The following is a 20,247-nucleotide window of genomic DNA, read 5'->3' on the forward strand; positions in this document are numbered from 1 at the left end:
AGTGCCGTCTTTCGGATGAGACGTTAACCGAGGTGCTGTATAAATGCACGTTTGTTCTTTATAACTCTGTAGATTGTGCAAGCCTCAAACACTGGGGGTGCATCAGTGAAGCAAGACACAGCGTTGTCATTTTCTTTTTAATACTGATCAGATATGAATTTTAACGGACTAAAAATTGGCTTCTTACATTTGTGCTTGTGGCAGTTCCTCTAAAGCTGGCACTCTTCCATTTTATGGAAAGCAGTGTAACGTAATGGAAGACATTGGGGGTAATTTTGACTTTGGGCGATAGTGTAAAACAGGCAGCATTGGATCAGCCGCCCGTTATACACCTCTCCCGATATCGACCGAAGTCGAAATGACCCCCAATGTGTTTATTATTATAAGCACAATTGATGTTCTCTCTATTGGCTAGCACAACACAGTATCAGTGGCGGTGCTGATTTCCTATTGTTTCTTTCCGGTTGTACAGAAAAATTATTTACTGCCGCATTCGCCAGCAATTAGGGCAGGTGGCATCAGCTGGATTCATTATTTTCATTTACGCCAGTTCCCCCAGTGATTCAAAGTGTGGTTCAGTGAGCTCCACGGTGTAAATAATTGATCATCACGACCTGCAGCTTTATGTCATCTGATTTAAATGTCCTTTCTCATTGCACTTTCATGTTCAAATTATGTCTGAGATGGAAATAGTCTCACCTGATGGAGCAACATTAAAAAGCCCATCTCCTCAGTGGTCACGGAGCAGACACTTAAAAAAAGAATTGCAGGGCCCCCTATGTAAAACAGCCCTACCAAATGATCTGAGACTAGATGGGAGCATGTCCACCAAAAGGATGGAAAGCAGGAATCTCAAGGTTGGCTTCTTTAAATAAATCATTGCATGCACAAAGGAATCCCAGCAACAACCATGAAATTAATTTGAACATAATTGTTATTACAAAATAAGCAGACAATATTTCATTTTGGTAAACTTGAATTGTAATTTTATTGTATGTTCATTTTTTAAATTTCAAAATCATACAAATAAGAGTAAAAAGTTAGATTCTGGTGCCTCTTCTTCTATAAATCTAGGAATGACGTAGCAGAGGTAAATTTAAACCATAAAACAGCATTGAAAAGTCAAATCACCTTTCATAGAATCATAGAACGACACAGCATAGAAGGAGGCCATTCGGTCCAGTGTGCCTGTGCTGGCTCTTTAAAAGGGAGCTATCCAATTAATTCCCCTCCCCCCCGCTCTTTCCCCATAGCCCTGCAAATTTTTCCCCTTCAAGTATTTGTCCAATTCCCTTTTGAAAGTTGCTATTGAATCTGTCTCCATCACCCTTTCAGGCAGTGCCTTCCAGAACATAACAGTTTGCTGCGTAAATTTTTTTTTCCTCATGAAGCCTCTGGTTCTTTTGCCAATGGCCGTAAATCTGTGTCCCCGGTTACCGACCCTCCTGCTACTGGAAACAGTTTGAGCTGGACGGAGAAGAGCAGCACTGTCTCCTTTGTTGGTTGTCCTGATTTGGGATTGTCAGGCTTCACGGACGAGGGACTCCTCAATTGTTGCGGGTGTTCAGGATGGGGGATAAACTCAACATCATCTCCTTGTAGATAAATGTGTGTTAATTCTGCCTCAGCTCCATAAATATATCAGATCAGTGTTGGACCTCTGGATTGTTGTTTTAAAAGAAAATGAGATGAGCTCGGGAGGAGTATCAGAGGTTTCACAAATTTTTTTTTTATTCGTTCATTGTTTTTTATATTCGTTCATGGGATGTGGGCGTCGCTGGCGAGGCCGGCATTTATTGCCCATCCCTAATTGCCCTTGAGAAGATGGTGGTGAGCCGCCTTCTTGAACCGCTGCAGTCCGTGTGTTGAAGGTTCTCCCACAGTGCTGCTAGGAAGGAAGTTCCAGGATTTTGACCCAGCGACGATGAAGGAACGGTGATATATTTCCAAGTCGGGATGGTGTTGACTTGGAGGGGAACGTGCAGGTGGTGTTGTTCCCATGTACCTGCTGCTCTTGTCCTTCCAGGTGCTGGAGGTCGCGGGTTTGGGAGGTGCTGTCAAAGAAGCCTTGGCGAGTTGCTGCAGTGCATCCTGTGGATGGTGCACACTGCAGCCACTGTGCGCCGGTGGTGAAGGGAGTGAATGTTTAGGGTGGTGGATGGGGTGCCAATCAAGCGGGCTACTTTGTCCTGGATGGTGTCGAGCTTCTTGAGTGTTGTTGGAGCTGCACTCATCCAGGCAAGTGGAGAGTGCAGCTCCAACAACACATTCCTGACTTGTGCCTTGTAGATGGTGGAAAGGATTTGGAGAGTCAGGAGGTGAGTCACTCGCCGCAAAATATCCAGCCTCTGACCTGCTCTTGTAGCCACAGTATTTATATGGCTGGTCCAGTTAAGTTTCTGGTTAATAGTGACCCCAGGATGTTGATGGTGGGGGATTCGGCAATGGTAATGCTGTTGAATGTCAAGGGGAGGTGGTTAGATTCTCTCTTGTTGGAGATGGTCATTGCCTGGCACTTGTCTGGCGCGAATGTTACTTGCCACTTATGAGCCCAAGCCTGGACGTTGTCCAGGTCTTGCTGCATGCAGACTCAGACTGCTTCATTATTTGAGGGGTTGCGAATGGAACTGAACACTGTGCAATCATCAGCGAACATCCCCATTTCTGACCTTATGATGGAGGGAAGGTCATTGATGACGCAGCTGAAGATGGTTGGGCCTAGGACACTGCCCTGAGGAACTTCTGCAGCAATGTCCTGGGGCTGAGATGATTGGCCTCCAACAACCACTGCCATCTTCCTTTGTGCTAGGTATAATTCCAGCCACTGGAGAGTTTTCCCCCTGATTCCCATTGACTTCAATTTTACTCGGGCTCCTTGGTGCCACACTCGGTCAATTGCTGCCTTGATGTCACGGGCAGTCACTCTCACCTCACCTCTGGAATTCAGAATGTCGAGCACTTCCTTCATGGCGATGAATGCCAATTTACCTTCTCAGTGGCCCATGTGGGGAACGAAATTCTCGGGAATAATTGTACCATCGGATCGTTCTGATACTGTTAATGAAATCCAGCAGTTTCAACTATCCAAAATAACAATTTGGTGGAGGGCAGACCTCACTTATCAGTTTATTGGCAGGTCAACGCCACAAAATAGATGTTCTACTAAAAAATAATTATATTCCCAACACTTCCTCTGACAATTCCCTTGATTTTTTTATTAATTTAACAGTTCTTTAATAACTTTATATGTGCGGATCAATGGCCAAGTACGAACTTGTACTCTTGTGTTGACACTCATCGCTACGGAACGTCGGGACTTTCGAGATGATGATTAAACTCCTCAGCGTTTTGAATCAGATTTCTCGTGAAATGGCCGTATCCGCTCATGAGCAAGATAAGCAAAATTGCCTTTGGATTGTGAGAGCGAGAGAGAGAGAGAGAGAGAGGATACTTTCTTATCACCTCCCTTCCATTTTACACGGAGAGATGACACGCTTATTATCGAGCAGACCAGTCGATCTGGCAGACTGGTGGGTGTTGTAAAAAGCAGCATTGATTATAGGTAGCAAAATAATTTCTTCATGGGATGCTCCGGATGTTAAGAATTTGCTGGCGCAGATTTGTGATTATGCAGTCAACTGGCAGCTGTGGCACTCAGTGAGAATGGTAAAAAAATAAATCAGATTTATTTACCAGAAGATTTTGAACATTTACAAAATAGCATGCATCTCCAATATTTCAATATCTTCATCTCAGGCATTCTCTTCACAGATCTATAAGGAAGGAACCGTCCATGTGCAAAACTAACTAAATAAAGCTCCATTAAAGATTAACCATTTGTATTTAAAATCTTTAAGATGCTTTTGTTAATTATTTATTCTTGTCACGTGCAAATAAACATTCCAATTAGTGCAACAAATAGCTGCTTTTATTTTCAAATCCGAGAGAGTATTCAGTCAAAAAGTAACAAAGTAATACAAGAGAGACCTTGGAGTGTAATTGCAACCATGTGCTTACTCCCATCAGGGGCCACCTAGTGTTCAGTTAAAAATATGCAAGTACCAGAAGTATCAGCTCTTCGGATGGGAGCGATCCAGGGCATTAAGAATCAAGCACATAGTGTGGGACTGGACTCGAAAGCAGGCTAGACCATTTGGTGGGGGAGGGGGTGATAACGAGATGGGGCAGAGTAGATAGTAAAAGATTGTTTCCAGCGCTTATGGGGTGTAGAATGAGGGGGCATCGATACATGATCAAATGTATGAGATTTTGGAAAGAGATTAAGTTTTACGCAGAAGGTTGTGAGTCTGTGGAATTCACAGAGTGAATGACTGAAGTAGAGACCATGTCAACATTTAAGAATAGGCTGAGTCGGTGGTTGGAGAAAAGGGGAATGGAGGCATTGGGGAACAGATCAAGCAAATGGGATTAGGAATGATGTTCATGTGGAGGATAAACAACACAGGCTGGTTGGGCTGAATGCCCTGTTTCCTAATTCGATGTTGGAGGCATAGAAGCCTCCCTTGAGAGAGGGTTGCCTTCAATCTCTTTATTGTGAGCAGCACCAGATGTAAAAAGCAGCAAATAGGCTGCCCACTGGACTGTGGTTCTGGCTGTGAGTGGCTAACCGCTCACCCGTAGTGTCCAACCATGCAGTTTTGCCAGTACCGGCCCTGAAAAGCCTTTTCTCCTGCTATTGGGAGAAGGTCCAGCCATCGCAGTAGCTATCCATGTGTACATGAGATTCATGCACAGACAGAGGTACCGAAAAGCTATGCTTGTAATTTCAGAGCGACCGTCCACGCAATAATCTCGTACGAGTACATTTATCTCTTGCAGCCCAATCCAGTCTGCAGTTAAAAACAAGGAGGCAGAGTTGGTTGTGAGATAATTTGATTACATTGCAGCATTGTTTTCAATGGAGTGGTTCTACAGTACAAGTGGAATATAATATAAATTGGGAAAGCTGATCCTCAAAATGCAATGCCAGAACTATTGATCAGGAGGAAACGTTGGATGAGCAGTCTTTTAATGAAAGGGTAGACGGAGAGAAAACATCTGCACTTGTGGGGGAGTCCATAACCAGAGGTCATAAATATAAGATAGACACTGATAAATCCAATAAGGAATTCAGGAGAAACTTCTTCACCCAGAGAATGGTTAAAATGTCAAACTCACTACCACATGGAGTAGTTCAGGCAAATAGCATAGATGCATTTAAGGGGAAGCTAGATAAATACATGAAGGAGAAATTTTACAACACCAAGTTATAGTCCAGCAATTTTATTTTAAATTCACAAGCTTTCGGAGGCTTCCTCCTTCCTCAGGTGAACGATGTCACATTGTTCACCTGAGGAAGGAGGAAGCCTCCGAAAGCTTGTGAATTTAAAATAAAATTGCTGGACTATAACTTGGTGTTGTAAAATTGTTTACAATTGTCAACCCCAGTCCATCACCGGCATCTCCACATCATGAAGGAGAAAGGAATAGAAGGATATGCTGATAGAGTTAGATGAAGTAGGGTGGGAAGAGGCTCGTGTGGAGCATAAACACTGGCTTAGACCAGTTGAGCCAAATGGCCTGTCTCTGTGCTGTAAATTCAATGTAATTCAATGTAAAGTGCTTAGGAAGACTACCTCAGTGCCAGTTATTGTCATTCAGTAAGCACCGATGTTTTGCTTTCTAGTGTTGAGTTTGGAGTAATGAATTGAAAGGTGTGTGTTTGCTTGTTGAATAATGCATATGGTTGGAACAATTTAATTCTGAATTTGAATGGCCCGTACCATGTGAAATAAACAAATACTGTCAGCACAACCAGCTTAGAATTGGCTGGAAACATTCCCAAATTGTTTGCCTCATGAATAATCTAAGTTGTATAAAACATAAGACAAATCACAAAGCCTGTCTCAGACTCTCACGACAGTACATCAGTCATTGTAAAAGAATCAGGACAATGGGATTCTTAGTACAGTACAGTATCGCAAAGTAATGGATCGGGACCTCTGCTGTCCAGAATAGTTATGAATGATCGTGGTAAAGGTATTAAAAGTAGAATGCGTAAGTGTTTGGATGAAAAGGTCAACTTTCAGGGAGACTTACGGAAACTTTGCAACAGAGCAGGTGAATTTAATATTCAAAAATGTATGGGACTGCAAATCAGTACTCGAAACAGTAAATCTGATCACAAAATGAAGGCAAGTCAGGAAAAAGAACCATGTATCGCAGCTAAGCAAGCATTGGAAGTGGTGTCACAGTATAAAGAGCAGTGTTTACAATGATAACTGAGATGTTGAGATGAACAAATACCTTTACAAAATTACACTCCAAGGGAGCGAAAGTGGGACGATAAAAATATTTGTGCAAAGTCTCAGAGCCTTAGAGTATTCTTTCCCCATGTTGTAAACAGTTTTTTTTTAAAGTGAAGCATGTAGATTGGTGAGGAATCCTGATGCTTGTAAATTTTGTGTAAGCTGCATTATTATGAACAACACAGTGACTTCATTCCATTTGTAAAGTACCGAGACGTAAGTAACAATAGTGGTGAAAAGTGAAATAAAAAGCTCGTTAAGAGTTTGTTAGCTGCTGGTTAAAATTTGCAATGTGTTTGTCAAAGTCAGTTGGTTAGAAATCAAGATATGTTAACATTTCAAATAAGCTATCCAAGCCCAAAGGAATTTTTTTTACCTTAACTGGTTTCTGAATAAAAAGCATTGATACAAAGAAAGAAAGCCTATTTATGATAGATGACTACATGCATGCTAAACAACAGAAGCAACATGCTGTAGACAGAGCTAAGTGGTTCCACAACCAACGGATCAGATCAAAGCTTTGCAGTCCTGTCACATCCAGTCGTGAATGGTGGTGGACAATTAAACAACTAACAGGAGGAGGAGGCTTTGTGAACATCCCCATCCTCAATTATGGCAGATTCCTGCATGTGAGTGCAAAAGACAAGGCTGAAGCGTTTGCAACCATCTTCAGCCAGAAGTGCCGAGTGGACGATTCATCTCGGCCTCCTCCCGATATCCCCACCATCACAGAAGCCAGTCTTCAGCCAGTTCGATTCACTCCACGTGATATCAAGAAACAACTGAGTGCACTGGATACAGCAAAGGCTATGGGCCCCGACAACATCCCGGCTGTAGTGCTGAAGACTTGTGCTCCAGAACTAGCCGCGCCCCTAGCCAAACTGTTCCAGTACAGCTACAACACTGATATCTACCCGATAATGTGGAAAGTTTCCCAGGTATGTCCTGTCCACAAAAAGCAGGACAAATCCAATCCGGTCAATTACTGACCCATCAGTTTACTCTCAATCATCAGCAAAGTGATGGATGGTATCGTCGACAGTGCTATCAAACAGCACTTACTCACCAATAACCTGCTCACCGATGCTCAGTTTGGGTTCTGCCAGGACCACTCGGCTCCAGACCTCATTACAGCCTTGGTCCAAACATGGACAAAAGAGCTGAATTCCAGAGGTGAGGTGAGAGTGACTGCCCTTGACATCAAGGCAGCATTTGACCGAGTGTGGCACCAAGTAGTAAAATTGAAGTCAATGGGAATCAGGGGGAAAACTCTCCAGTGGCTGGAGTCATACCTAGCACAAAGGGAGATGGTAGTAGTTTTGGAGGCCAATCATCTCAGCCCCTGGACATTGCTGCAGGAGTTCCTCAGGGCAGTATCCTAGGCCCAACCATCTTCAGCTGCTTCCTCAATGACCTTCTCTCCATCATAAGGTCAGAAATGGGGATGTTTGCTGATGATTGCACAGTGTTCAGTTCCATTTGCAACCCCTCAGATAATGAAGCAGTCCGTGCCCACATGCATCAAGACCTGGACAACATCCAGGCTTGGGCTAATAAGTGACAAGTAACATTCGTGCCAGGCAATGACCATCTCCAACAAGAGAGAGTCTAACCACCTCCCCTTGACATTCAACCGCATCACCATCGCTGAATCCCCCACCATCAACATCCTGGGGGTCACCATTGATCAGAAACTTAACTAGACCAGCCACATAAATACTGTGGCTACAAGAGCAGGTCAGAGGCTGGGTATTCTGCGGCAAGTGACTCACCTCCTGACTCCCCAAAGCCTTTCCACCATCAACAAGGCACAAGTCAGGAGTGTGATGGAATACTCTCCACTTGCCTGGATGAGTGCAGCTCCAACAACACTCAAGAAGCTCGACACCATCCAGGACAAAGCAGCCCGCTTGATTGGCACCCCATCCACCACCCTAAACATTCACTCCCTTCACCTCGGCGCACTGTGGCTGCAGTGTGTACCATCCACAGGATGCACTGCAGCAACTCGCCAAGGCTTCTTCGACAGCACCTCCCAAACCTGCCACCTCTACCACCGAGAAGGACAAGGGCAGTAGGCACATGGGAACACCGCCACCTGCACGTTCCCCTCCCAGTCACACACCATCCTGACTTGGAAATATATCGCCGTTCCTTCATCGTCGCTGGGTCAAAATCCTGGAACTTCCTTCCTAACAGCACTGTGGGAGAACCTTCACCACACGGACTGTAGCGGTTCAAGAAGGCGGCTCACCACCACCTTCTCAAGGGCAATTAGGGATGGGCAATAAATGCTGGCCTTGCCAGCGATGCCCACATCCCATGAACGAATAAAAAAAATAAGATTGAATAAGGTGGTTAGGTCTGAATGCATGCAGTCAGTCATGTGTATTGGTTACCATTGCCACAGAACATTAGGGTAGTCTCAAAGATACAGCTGGCTGAAACCATTTTTAAATTAGATGCACCCTAACCAATTGATATAAAATAAAATGCAAAATGTCCCTATTTGCCCAGGTAGACCAGCCATTAGTTTTCAAACTGGGAACTAGCTGTCCCAAGTCTCAATGGAATGCATTATTACAAGCAATGGAGGGGATTTCAGTGGAATGCACCTGACGATCATTTATCACAAATGCTTGACTCTGAATTTACATGGGGTCCCTGTTACTAAAACTTATTCATACTCATGTCAAATCTAACCTGGCCTGCTGGAGCTATAGCTCAATATAAAATACATAATGTATCATAAGGTGAATACAACACAGATAAAATGTTCTTTTTCAGCATTTTAAACATATATGTGAAAAACTTTCTCCAGTGACCATACACCACTATAAATCACCCAGATGGGCAATTACCTTGTCATTGCCTGATTGACTGCCTCCACAGAGTGTTGTACAAAGCCAATGATTGGCATAAAGTCATGCACTTTAATAAGCTATGTCATGTAGTATTATTTCTGCGTATGCCTGAATTATGCACTTGCCCTCCAACCATTTCAGGTGAGCCCTTTCCTTCACTACAATCAGGAGAATGGTGCCAAACTGTGTCAAGTGCCAAGTATGACTCTGTGACCCAAATGAATGGAGGGACTTGAACTGGTAGTGAATCAATGGAATAAAAATTGGACAGGTTCTATAACGGGCGGGCGATTTACTTCCCATGATTACTTCCCATGTGGTGAAGATGAAAATTTACCCGTAGGGTTGCTTCTGGAAATTATCATTTAGCCATAAACACGAGGCAAAATTGTTAGGGAAAAGCACATGCTGTAATATCTCCCATCACACCATCTTATTACCTCTTGAATGATCCCACAAGTTTTGCCTCTACTAATGTACTCATTAGATCATTGCATGTATTAAATACTCTTTGCATGAAGAAATAAATCAGGCCATTCGGCCTATTCCAAGGAGAGCTAAGCTGTTCCATCATCATAGCATCTAATTGCTTCTGGAATGATTTCAAGCCATTCAGCCCATCTAATTCATCCTTCCTTGAATACTAGTTGATCCTTGGCATCTAACTGCTTCTTGAATGATTCTACAGTTTTTGCCTCCGCTATGGACCCCGATAGCCATTTCAGGTAATAATTGCTCTTTGTGTGAAGAGGTGCTTCTTAATATCTCTTCTTTGACCGAGAGTATGTGGTCCATTGTACAAGATATTACGTAGATATTACAATACAGAAATAGGCCGTTCAGCCCAAGCAGTTCTTGTTGGTGTTTATCCTCGAAATGAGCAGTAGTCCTAATCCCATATACCCAACCTGTTCCCATATCCCTTTGTCTCCCTTTCCTTCAACCACCTATCTAGCATAATCTTAAATTTTGACATGGTCTTTGCTTCAATCATTCCCTCCGATAATGGATTCCATAGCCTCACACCCCTCTTGAGTGAAAAATAAATTCTCCTGCTCTCTGTTCTAAAATCTCTTGCACTTAATATTGTATCTATGTCCCCTCATTGTTGCCCCCATAACCAGTGGAAACTGTCCACTTATATCTACTCTGTCCCATCTTTTCATAGTTTGAAATGCCTCTATCAAATCATTCTGTAATCTCCTCTGTTCTAAGGGAAACGTGACATGGAGATGCCGGTGATGGACTCGGGTGGACAAATGTAAGGAATCTTACAACAACAGGTTATAGTCCAACAGTTTTATTTGAAAATCACAAGCTTTCGGAGCTTTTCTCCTTCGTCAAGGGAAACAGCTCCACGTTTACATATTTTTCAAAACCGATCTGTCAATTTTGAGCCCCTATGGATTTACACAAGAATAAAAATCTTACGCTGGGAAATTCCTCAGAGACGCCAGTGTTACTTAACGTAAACCGGATTTCTACTGCACTTCCGGCAAAGTAATGTCGGCGGAGAGGGAGCAGCTCTGAGGAATTTCCCAGCCTTCATTTCTATCCAGCTTTAATGATTTGAAAGAAATTCACGATTGGATGCACATTTTTGTGAAGGTACAGTGTGGAACAATTTGTTCGCCTGTCAGAATAAGGTGAGATCACATTTGTGCAATTCAGTGCTTCTCTTTGTGGCTGGAAGAAAGTGACTTTTCAGTGCATACTTGTTCTTAATTTAGTGTTGATCTGTCCATTCAATTTTCTTGATTTCTATACTCTGAATACTGGGAATCTGAAATAAAAACAGAAGATGTTGGAAATACACAGCAGGTCTGTCAGCATCTGAAAAGAGAAAAAAATAGGTTAACATTGGTGGAGCTTGTTCATCAAAACTCCCATTAGCTCAGACCAACGTGAATTTGTTTAGCGTCTTTAACATAGAAAACGTCCCAATGCGCTTCACAGGTCCGTTATCAAACAAAATTTGACACCAAGTCAAATAAGAAGATATGAGGACAGGAACCTTGGTCACAGGGATAGGTTTTAAGGAGCGTCTTAAAGGAAGAGAGAGAGGTCGAGGTGGAGAGGTTTAGGGAGGATGTTCCATAGCTTAGGGCCTAGCCAGCTGAAAGCAATGCTGCCAATGGTGGAGTGATGAAAATCAGGGATGCGCAAGAGGTCAGGATTAGAGGAGCGCAGTGATCTCGGAGGGTTGTAAGGCTGGAGGAGGTTACAGAGATAGGGAGGGGCGAGGCCATGGATGGATTTGAACACAAGGATGAAAATTTTAAAATCAAGGCGTTCCCGGACCGGAAGCTAATGTAGATCAGTGAGCACAGGGGTGATGGGTGAATGGGACATGATGCGAGTTAGGATACAGGCAACACAGTTTTGGATGAGCTCAAGTTTGCGGAGTGTGCAAGGCCAGAGGCCGGCCAGGTGAGCATTGGAATAGTTGAGTCCAGAAGTAACAAAGGCATGGATGAGGGTTTCAGCAGCAGATGAGCTGAGGCAGGGGCAGAGATGGCCGATGTTACGAAGGTGGAAGTAGGTGTCTTGGTGATGGAGAGGATATGTGGTCGGAAGCTTAGCTCCCTCCTCCTGGCTGCTCGAAACCGCTCAGACCATGTTCCTCATCCAGTGCATGCTTGATAACCTTTCTTTCTGAACCCCTGCCATATCATCCTCTTCATATCTGCTTGTCTACCATCCGGTTCTGGATGAGCCGCAGTTTCCTTCAGCTAAACAGTGGGAAGACAAGTCATCGGCTTCAGCCCATTCAAAGCTCTGCTACCCTTATCCTACCCTGCCCTGTCTTGCTTGTCCATCATCACTGTCCTTGTTGACATACATTGGCTCCCAGTCCCCAAAACCTCAGATTTAAAATTCTCATCCGTGTGTTTGCATTCCTTCATGACCTCAGCCCACATAATGTCACAGAGGTGGAAGTAGGTTTTCTTTGAGATGGAGAGGATATAGGGTTAAAAGCTCAGCTCGGGGTCAGATGGAACACCAAGGTTGTGAATTGTCAGGTTCAGCCTGAGACAGTGGCCTTTATGGAAGCACCCCTTCCTGTCTCTACAACCACCTCCAGTGCGACAACCCTCTAAATCTGGCCTCTTGTGCATCACCTCCTCCTTCACCGCATCATTGACAGCTGCCTCTTTAGTAGGCTAGGCCCCACGCGCTAGAATTCCCTCACTAAACCCCTTCGCCTATTTTCATTGCTCTCTTCCTTTAAGACCCTCGTTAAAGCCCACTTTTTTGACCAAGCTTTTGGTCACCCCTCCTAATATCTCCTTCTTGGGCTCGGCATCCATTTTTTCTTTATGCCTCTGTGAAGCACCTTGGGGTGTTTTCCTGTGTTGAAGGCACTATGTAAATACAAGTTATTGTTGTTGCTAGATCTGCCCTGGGGTGATCTGCTGGTTCTCCCAGTGTGACCTTCTCTTGCTAGTGGAACTGCACTGAACACAATTATGCATCACCTTTGTGGCCTCTTCTCAATCTGTACCATTATCAAAGCCTTACAAAAATAATCCTCCTTTGGCTGGTTTGGTTTCCTGCTTATTCTTAGAGTCTGTGTGCTCTGGTGTTATTTATTTTATCATATCCATGATTATAATGTTGTAGAATATCCTAATGCACAATACATTCTCTATCATTCCCTTTGCTTATGATGAATCTCTTAACAATTTGATTTGCTGGGATGAGCTTACAATAACTACTGGTTGTGAAATTTGGGTATGAAGGCATGAATGGTTTCTTTATGATCACAGATGACCAAATGACCCTTTCACTGATGATACTCTGCTCTGTGTCCCATAAACAGATTCAAAACTTCAAACCGTGCGTCGCTGCATCAATTACAACAGATCTATCTAAATGTTTATTGCTTCATAAATGTGCTGTGCCGCCGCCATGCAAAACGTCAACTGCAGCAGTTAACGAACAAATGAGCAATTTATGTTAATGATTGAAGGAATCACGGTCTCACCGCTGACATGCTGCTTTTCCTTCAAAGCCAGGCTTTTAAAAAAAATTCATTCTCGGGATGTGGGTTTGCTGGCAAGGCTGGCATTTATTGCCTACCCCTGGTTGCCCGTGAGAAGTTGGTGGTGGGCCGCCTTCTTGAAACGCTGTGGTCCATGTGGTAAATTAATTCTGAGATTTTATTCTTCAGGGTGGGTTCTCACAGTGTTTAAATCATAGATTTTCATACCAAATCTGATTTCGTTATAGTATTAGTGCAATAGTTTGAACTGATGTATATATGTGCAATTAACAACATACTTTGTGCACTTGTTGGTGGCAGGGAACTGAGGTAAAGAACACAGCAGTGAAAATCCATGTATAATTTTCTACATGATTGTATTTGTCAATACTCAGTGCTGGATTTACTGAAAATGCCAATTGGATTTTCTGGCAAATTCTTGTGATGAATTTCTTCAGCTCTACCACGTAAATTCGACATTAGTTGACCTGGTATAGATTTTAGATCTGCATTTTTGCACTTATTTTATTGAACAGAAATTTAAGAACAGGAGTACGACATTCGGCCCCTCCAACCTGTTTTGCCATTCAGTTCGATCATGGCTTATCTGTACCTCAACTTCATTTACCCACCTTTTCTCCATATCCCTTGGTACCCCAAAAATCTATCAATCTCAGTTCTGAAAATTTCAATTGACCGAGAATCCACAGCCTATTGGGGGAGCGAGTTCCAGATTTCCACTATCCTTTGTGTTTCTTCATTTCACTCCTAAATGGCCCAGTTCTAATTTAAAGATTATGCCCCCTTGTTCTGGATTCCCTTACAGTGGAAATAGTTTCTCTATATCTACCCTATCAAATCCCGTAATCATTTTAAATACCTCAATTAGATCATCCCTCAACTTTCGAAACTCAAGGGAATACAAGTCAACAACCAATCCTCATAATTTAACCCTCTAAGCCCTGGAATTGTTTCAACTGAACGAATAGTCTTTCCTTTCTCCTTGTCCACCTGTGCCATTGTGTTCCTTTAACAGCTAGCCCCACGAAATTGGTTGTCACAGCAGAAAAAGCCCTGGTGAATTCAAGTTGCTAATGCACTGGATAAGTTGTAGGTACCAGGGTCAGTGGGACAAATTGCAATTCACGCACTCCTGTGAGTTAGTGCATTGGGTTCCTGCGTGACAGAGAATTACTGAGAAACCTCCTGAAATGCGCCCCCATTTCTTTCAGTCCAATGCCACGTTTGTACTGAGGAACCATAATCCCTGCTCTGCCCATCATATCCTTATGGGAGGATTAAGTGGAGCTGTGCCTGTTATACCAGTATTCTCAACAGAACAGGTAAAACGTGCAGATTTTAAAGTTTTTTAATATATTATGGAGCAACAGTTATTGGGTAGGGACAGAAATAAAATACTGACTGCATGGGTAGGGAATAAAGCTGAGGAAACAGGGTGATGTGGTACCAATTGTGCTTGCAACTTAATAGTGAGATGCATCCAAAACCTGTAACAAACCTTTAATGCACATCTGCTTCACAGCAGCTGTGGCTCACAAAGAATAAGTAATCCCAAATATACTGCGTTGATGAAGTCGGATTTCACGTCTAATCCAATTTCCAAAGCATAGAAAAGCATAACTTGAGCGAAATGATTAACAACAACTAGCATTTATAAAGCACCATTAATGTGCAAAAACATCCCAAGGCGTTTTATTGAGGTGTTTTTAAAAGAAAGGATTCTGAGCCGAATGAGATATTGGCCCAGAATTTGCTGAAAAGATAACGGCGTCTGAACGATGCACAGTGTGCAAATCAGCCAGCGACTCGTGGTGAGGAAGAGGTACCCCGTGAATTGCAAACTGTCAGAAGTTGCTGGCCGATTTGCACTGCTCCGCTGTTAGCTTCACCCTTCACCTCCCTGTGATTTGCATGAAGTTGCTGCATTTGCACATTAATTGCTCATTAAACACTCCACAGAAATTTAAGTCTAGTAATTAACAGCGTAAGTACCCTTTTAATGATGTGATAATTGTTAATGACTGCCAATCTACCTCTCTTGTCCAGAAAGTGAAAAATTATAAGTGTGGAGTCTCATTGCTTCAGATAGTGAAGAGATTTTAAAAATGTCAAATTTTTTTTTTCTTACTTTTCCTTTCTTTCTCTTTTTTTCTCTTAATCCAATCTTTTTTTCCTCTCTTTATTTCTCTTTCAGTACCTGATTTGACATTGAATTCACCCACTCTAATTCACCCTCCTTCTCAGTCCTTCTTCTGTTTATTTCACAACCCTTTAATCTCATTGGTTACGGAGATACACTGTTGGTCCTGTTGTTTACCAAGGTTCCAGATGTCCTGTTGCCCTCCCCACAACGTTATCAGCTGGCACTTCCAGCAAATTTGTGGGCAAAAAATGTTAAAACCTAAACATACATGAACAATTCTAACTAATGGGACACACTACGAGATGTCCCACTCCAACAAAATCTGGGCCTTTAGGAGAGGTGAACAAAAGCTTGGTCAGAGAGGTGAGTTTTAAGGAGGATCGTAAAGGAGGAGAGGGAGGTGAAGAGGCGGAGGGGTTAGGCAGGGTGTCCCAGAGTGTGGGGCCTAGGTGGCTGCAGACACAGCCGTCAATGGTGGGGCAAAGGGAGACACGAGGGCATAGTCAGAGGAGCAGAGAGTTTGGGAACGGTTGTAAGGATGGAGGAGGTTAAAGAGATAAGGAAGATCAAAGCATGGAGGGATTTAAAACACAAGGATGAGAATTTTAAGTTTGAGGAATTGGGAGCCCGGGAGTCAATGTAGGCAGTGAGGACCAGGGAGATGGACAAACGGGACAGTGTGGGATAGCATACAGGCCTTACAGTTTTGGATGAGATAAAGTTTACGAAGGGTGGAGGATAGAAGACTTGCCATTGGAATAGTTGAGTCGACAAAGGCATAAAGGAGGTTTTCAGCTGCAGACGGGTGAAGTGGGGTGGAGGTGGGCGATATTGCGGAGGCAGAAGTAGGTGGTCTTTGTAATTGAAAGGATACGGAGTCAAAAGCTTAGCTTGGGGTCAGATAGGATGCTGAGTTTGCAAACAGTTGGGTTCAGCTTGAGATAGTGGCCAGGGAGGGAGATGGAGTTGGTTGCGACGGTAAGGAATTTGTGACAGGGGCTGAAGACGATGGCTTGGGTCCTCTTAGTGTTTAGCTGGAGGCAATTGTGGCTCATCCAACAAGCAATCTGAAAGCCCAAAACCGAGTGAAGGGGTCAAGAGACGTGGTGGAGAGGTCGAGCTGGGCACCGTCAGCATGTGAGTGTAAGCTGATCCCACGTCTGTGGATGATATCACTAAGGGGCAGCACATAGATGGGGGAAGAGGAGGGATGAAAGGACAGATCGTTGGGGGCTTCCCAAAGTGCCAGTGTGAGGGTAGGAAGGGAAGCCATTGTTGGAGATGGTTTATCTATGATCAGATAGGTCAAAGTGGAACCAACTAAGGGCAGTCCCACCAAGCTGGAAAACAGAGAACATAGAAACAGGAGTAGGCCACTCAGCCCCTCGAGCCTGTTCTGCCATTCAATGAGATCACGGCTGATCTGTATCCTAACTCCATCCACCCACCTTGGCTCCATATCCCTTAATACCCTTGGCTAACAAAAACCTATCGATTTCAGATTAAAAATTATTAATTGAGCTAGCATCAACTGCGTTTTGTGGGAGAGATTTCCACACTTGTGCCACCCTTTACGTAAAGAAGTGTTCCCTAATGGCCAGCTAGGTGGGACTACGCTTGCCTGGTTCCGTTCTTATCGATCCAGTCGTAGCCAGAGAATCACCTGCAATGGTTTCTCTTTCTGCTCCCGCACCATTACCTCTGAAGTCCCCCCAGGATCTATCCTTGGCCCCCTGCTATTTCTCATCTACGTGCTGCCCCTTGGCAACATCATCCAAAAACGCAACATGTACATTGACGACACCCAGCTCTACCTTACCACCACCTCTCTCGACCTCTCCACTGTCTCTCAATTGTCACACTGCTTGTCTGACATTCAGTAGTGGATGAGCTAAAATTTCCTTTAACTAAATATCGGGAAGATCGAAGCCATTGTCTTTGGTCCCCGTCACAAACTCCGTTCCCCAGCCACCAACGCCATCCCTCTCCCTGGCCACTATCTGAGGCTGAACCAGACTGTTTGCAACCTTGGCATCCTATTTGACCCTGAAATGAGCTGCAGACCGCTCCATCACCAAGACCGCCTCCTTCCACCTCCATAACATCGTCCATCTCCGCCTCTGCCTCAGGTCATCTGCTGCTGAAACCCTCATCCATGCCTTTGTTACCTCAAGACTTGACTATTCCAATGCTCTCCTGGCCGGCCTGCCATCTTCCACCCTCCATAAACTTGAGCTCATCCAAAACTCTGCTGCCCGTCTCCTAACTCGCAGCAAGTCCCGTTCACCCATCACACCTGTGTTCGCTGACCTAAGTTGGCTTCTGGTCCAGAAATGCCTCGGTTTTAAAATTCTCATCCATGTTTTCAAATCTCTCCATGACCTCACCCCCCTCCCTAGCTCTGTAAACTTCTCCAGCCCTACAACCCTCCGAGATCTCTGCGCTCCTCCAATACTGGCCTCTTGCGCATCCCCGATTTTAATCGTTCCACCATTGGCAGCCGTGCCTTCAGCTTCCAAGGACCAAAGCTCTGGAATTCCCTCCCTAAACCTCTCTACCTCTCTACTTCTCTCTTCTCCTTTAAGATGCTCCTTAAAACTGACTACTTTGACCAAGCTTTTGGTCGCCTGTCCTAATATCTCCTTATATGGCTCGTGTCAAATTTTGTTTGATAACTGTCCTGTGAAATGCTTTGGGATGTTATACTACGTTAAAGGCACTATATAAATGCAAGTCGTTGTTCTCTCCTGAATGGCCTGGCTCTGATTTTAAGGTTATATCCCCTTGTCTGAGACTCGCCCACCAGCGGGAAAAGTTTATCTCTAACTACCATTTCAATTCCTTTCAAAATCCTAAAAAAATCTCAATCAAATCACCCCTTAAGCTTTTTTATTCCAGGGAATACAAGCCTATTTTATGTCATCTCTCCTCATAATTTAACCCTTGGAGTCCTCGTAACATTCTGGTGAATCTGCGCTGCACTCCTTCCAAGGCCAATATATCCTTTCTGCAGTGTGGTGCCCAGAACTGTACACAGTACTCCAGATGTGGTCTAACCAGGGCTTTGTGTGGCTGTAGCAAAGCTTCCTCCCCTTTATTGTCTATCCCTCTTGTTATAAAGGCTAACATTCCATTAGAAGAGGCACTGGAGGAGGAGGCTGTGGTCAACCATATCAAAGGCTGCTGAGAGGACAAGGATGGACACAGTCACAGAGCCATCTTGGTGCTGTGCAAAGGGCTGAAATCTGGAGGAATTAAACCCCCACTCTGTTGAAATTTCTCTTCTCATTCTGATCAAGCTTAGGCCCAAGTGGCATCATGAAATGAAATCCTTCAGCTATACTCTAAGCAGCCCTCTGTAACTCTGTCAGGTTGCTCTTCAATTTCGAAGTGATCGATATGCCACCTCTCTGCCAACAGCAGCAGTTGGACAAATCTGAATTGCAAATCTAGTGGGTTAGTCCATAGGTCAGTGGGTACTTGGAACTCACTAAAGACAAGTGGCTTGCTGAATGCAACTTTACTTTTATCAGGGCTGGTGTGGGGAAAGGTCGGGATCTGTCCCAGACGTCTGCAACTTGTCCAAATGCATGATTTAATGAGCAGTGATTTATCTGGGGAGGTTGTTGCTGTGTTGCTTGGAAGCTGCTGAGCTTCTCAACATGTGAAGACCTCTTAAACTTCCAAAGTTGAAGAGAATTAATTGAGAAAGTGCAAATTGAAAATTCTCGGTAAAGTAAGGATAACTGGATTATTTACATGGAAAGAATGGACACTGATGTTGTAAAGTTTTGTATCCTAGAGCTGTTATCTTTATTTATATAGGATCATTCTTTTTTGTAAAATCTCTTAGGGAATATCTCCACGTGAAGATCTTTGTTCTTTGTTGTTTATTCTTTATTACTGTAGCTGTGAAATCTGTCAAAGTATTCCGAACTTTCATTCACTGCTGAAGATGCTCCAAATAAATTAAATGGTTTTTTTCCAACAAAGCTTGAAAAGTAAAACCTCGCTTGGGAAAATCAATGACTGAAAAAGAAAAATAATGTTTCACAATCACTTGCCTGATGCAGCTACTTTAAGTTTTTGTCGACAGCAATTGGAAAAAATTACGCCATAGAGATTGAGGCCAAACACAAATGATGTTTGGAATATTATACGATATTAGTTATCTGAGAGGACCCCAATCACCTGTAATGCAACTGACTCAAGTGGCTGCAGGCAAATCCTCCCGCCTACCACTCTTCATAAACTTGAGCTCATCCAAAACTCTGCTGCCTGTATCCTAACACGCACTAAGTCCCGTTCACTCATCATCCCCGTGTTCGCTGACCTACATTGACTCCTGATCTGGGAACGTCTCGATTTTAAAATTCTCAACCTTGTTTTCAAATCCTTCCATGGCCTCGCCCCTCCCTATCTCTGTAACCTCTTCCAGTTCTACAAATCCCCGAGATCTCTGCACTACTCCAACTGTTGCCTCGTGCGCATCCCCGATTTTAATCACTCCACCATTGCCTTCAGCTGCCTTGGCCCAAATTTCTGGAATTCCCTCCCTAAACCTCTCCGCCTCTCTACCTCTCTCTCCTCCTTTAAAACATTCCTTAAAACCTACTTCTTAGACCAAGCTTTTGGTCTCCTATCCTAATATCTCCTTATGTGGCTCGGTGTCAAATTTTGTTTGAGTAAATTCCTGTGAAGCGCCATGGGATATTTTACGATGTTAAAGGTGCTATGTAAATGCAAATTGTTGTTGTTAAAGGGACACTAACTGGACTGACATGATCACCGTGTTTCTTTTTCCCATCCTGGCTCAGGAAAACTGATTGCAGTACAAACTTCAGATAGGATAATGGATATTGGATTAGTCTGAATTTGCATGTGAATCAGGTGTTTTGTTTTGAACAGAAGCTGTGTATAAATGGA

At 43.7% G+C, this 20,247-nt stretch overlaps 1 protein-coding gene and 1 long non-coding RNA gene across 2 annotated transcripts in view; one reads left to right on the forward strand and one right to left on the reverse strand.

The window, feature by feature from the left end:
- The window catches only part of ccser1 (coiled-coil serine-rich protein 1), a 1,034,597-nt gene that overhangs the window by 481,909 nt on the left and 532,441 nt on the right, over nt 1-20,247 (forward strand). The window lies entirely within an intron of this gene.
- The window catches only part of LOC137330121 (uncharacterized), a 71,813-nt gene continuing 62,109 nt past the window's right edge, over nt 10,544-20,247 (reverse strand). Inside the window, exon 3 of the long non-coding RNA XR_010965008.1 lies at nt 10,544-10,955. This is a non-coding gene — a long non-coding RNA (uncharacterized lncRNA). The remainder of the gene's footprint in view (nt 10,956-20,247) is intronic.

The sequence above is a fragment of the Heptranchias perlo genome, chromosome 1 (genome assembly GCF_035084215.1).
Source record: "Heptranchias perlo isolate sHepPer1 chromosome 1, sHepPer1.hap1, whole genome shotgun sequence".
Lineage (NCBI taxonomy): Eukaryota > Metazoa > Chordata > Chondrichthyes > Hexanchiformes > Hexanchidae > Heptranchias > Heptranchias perlo.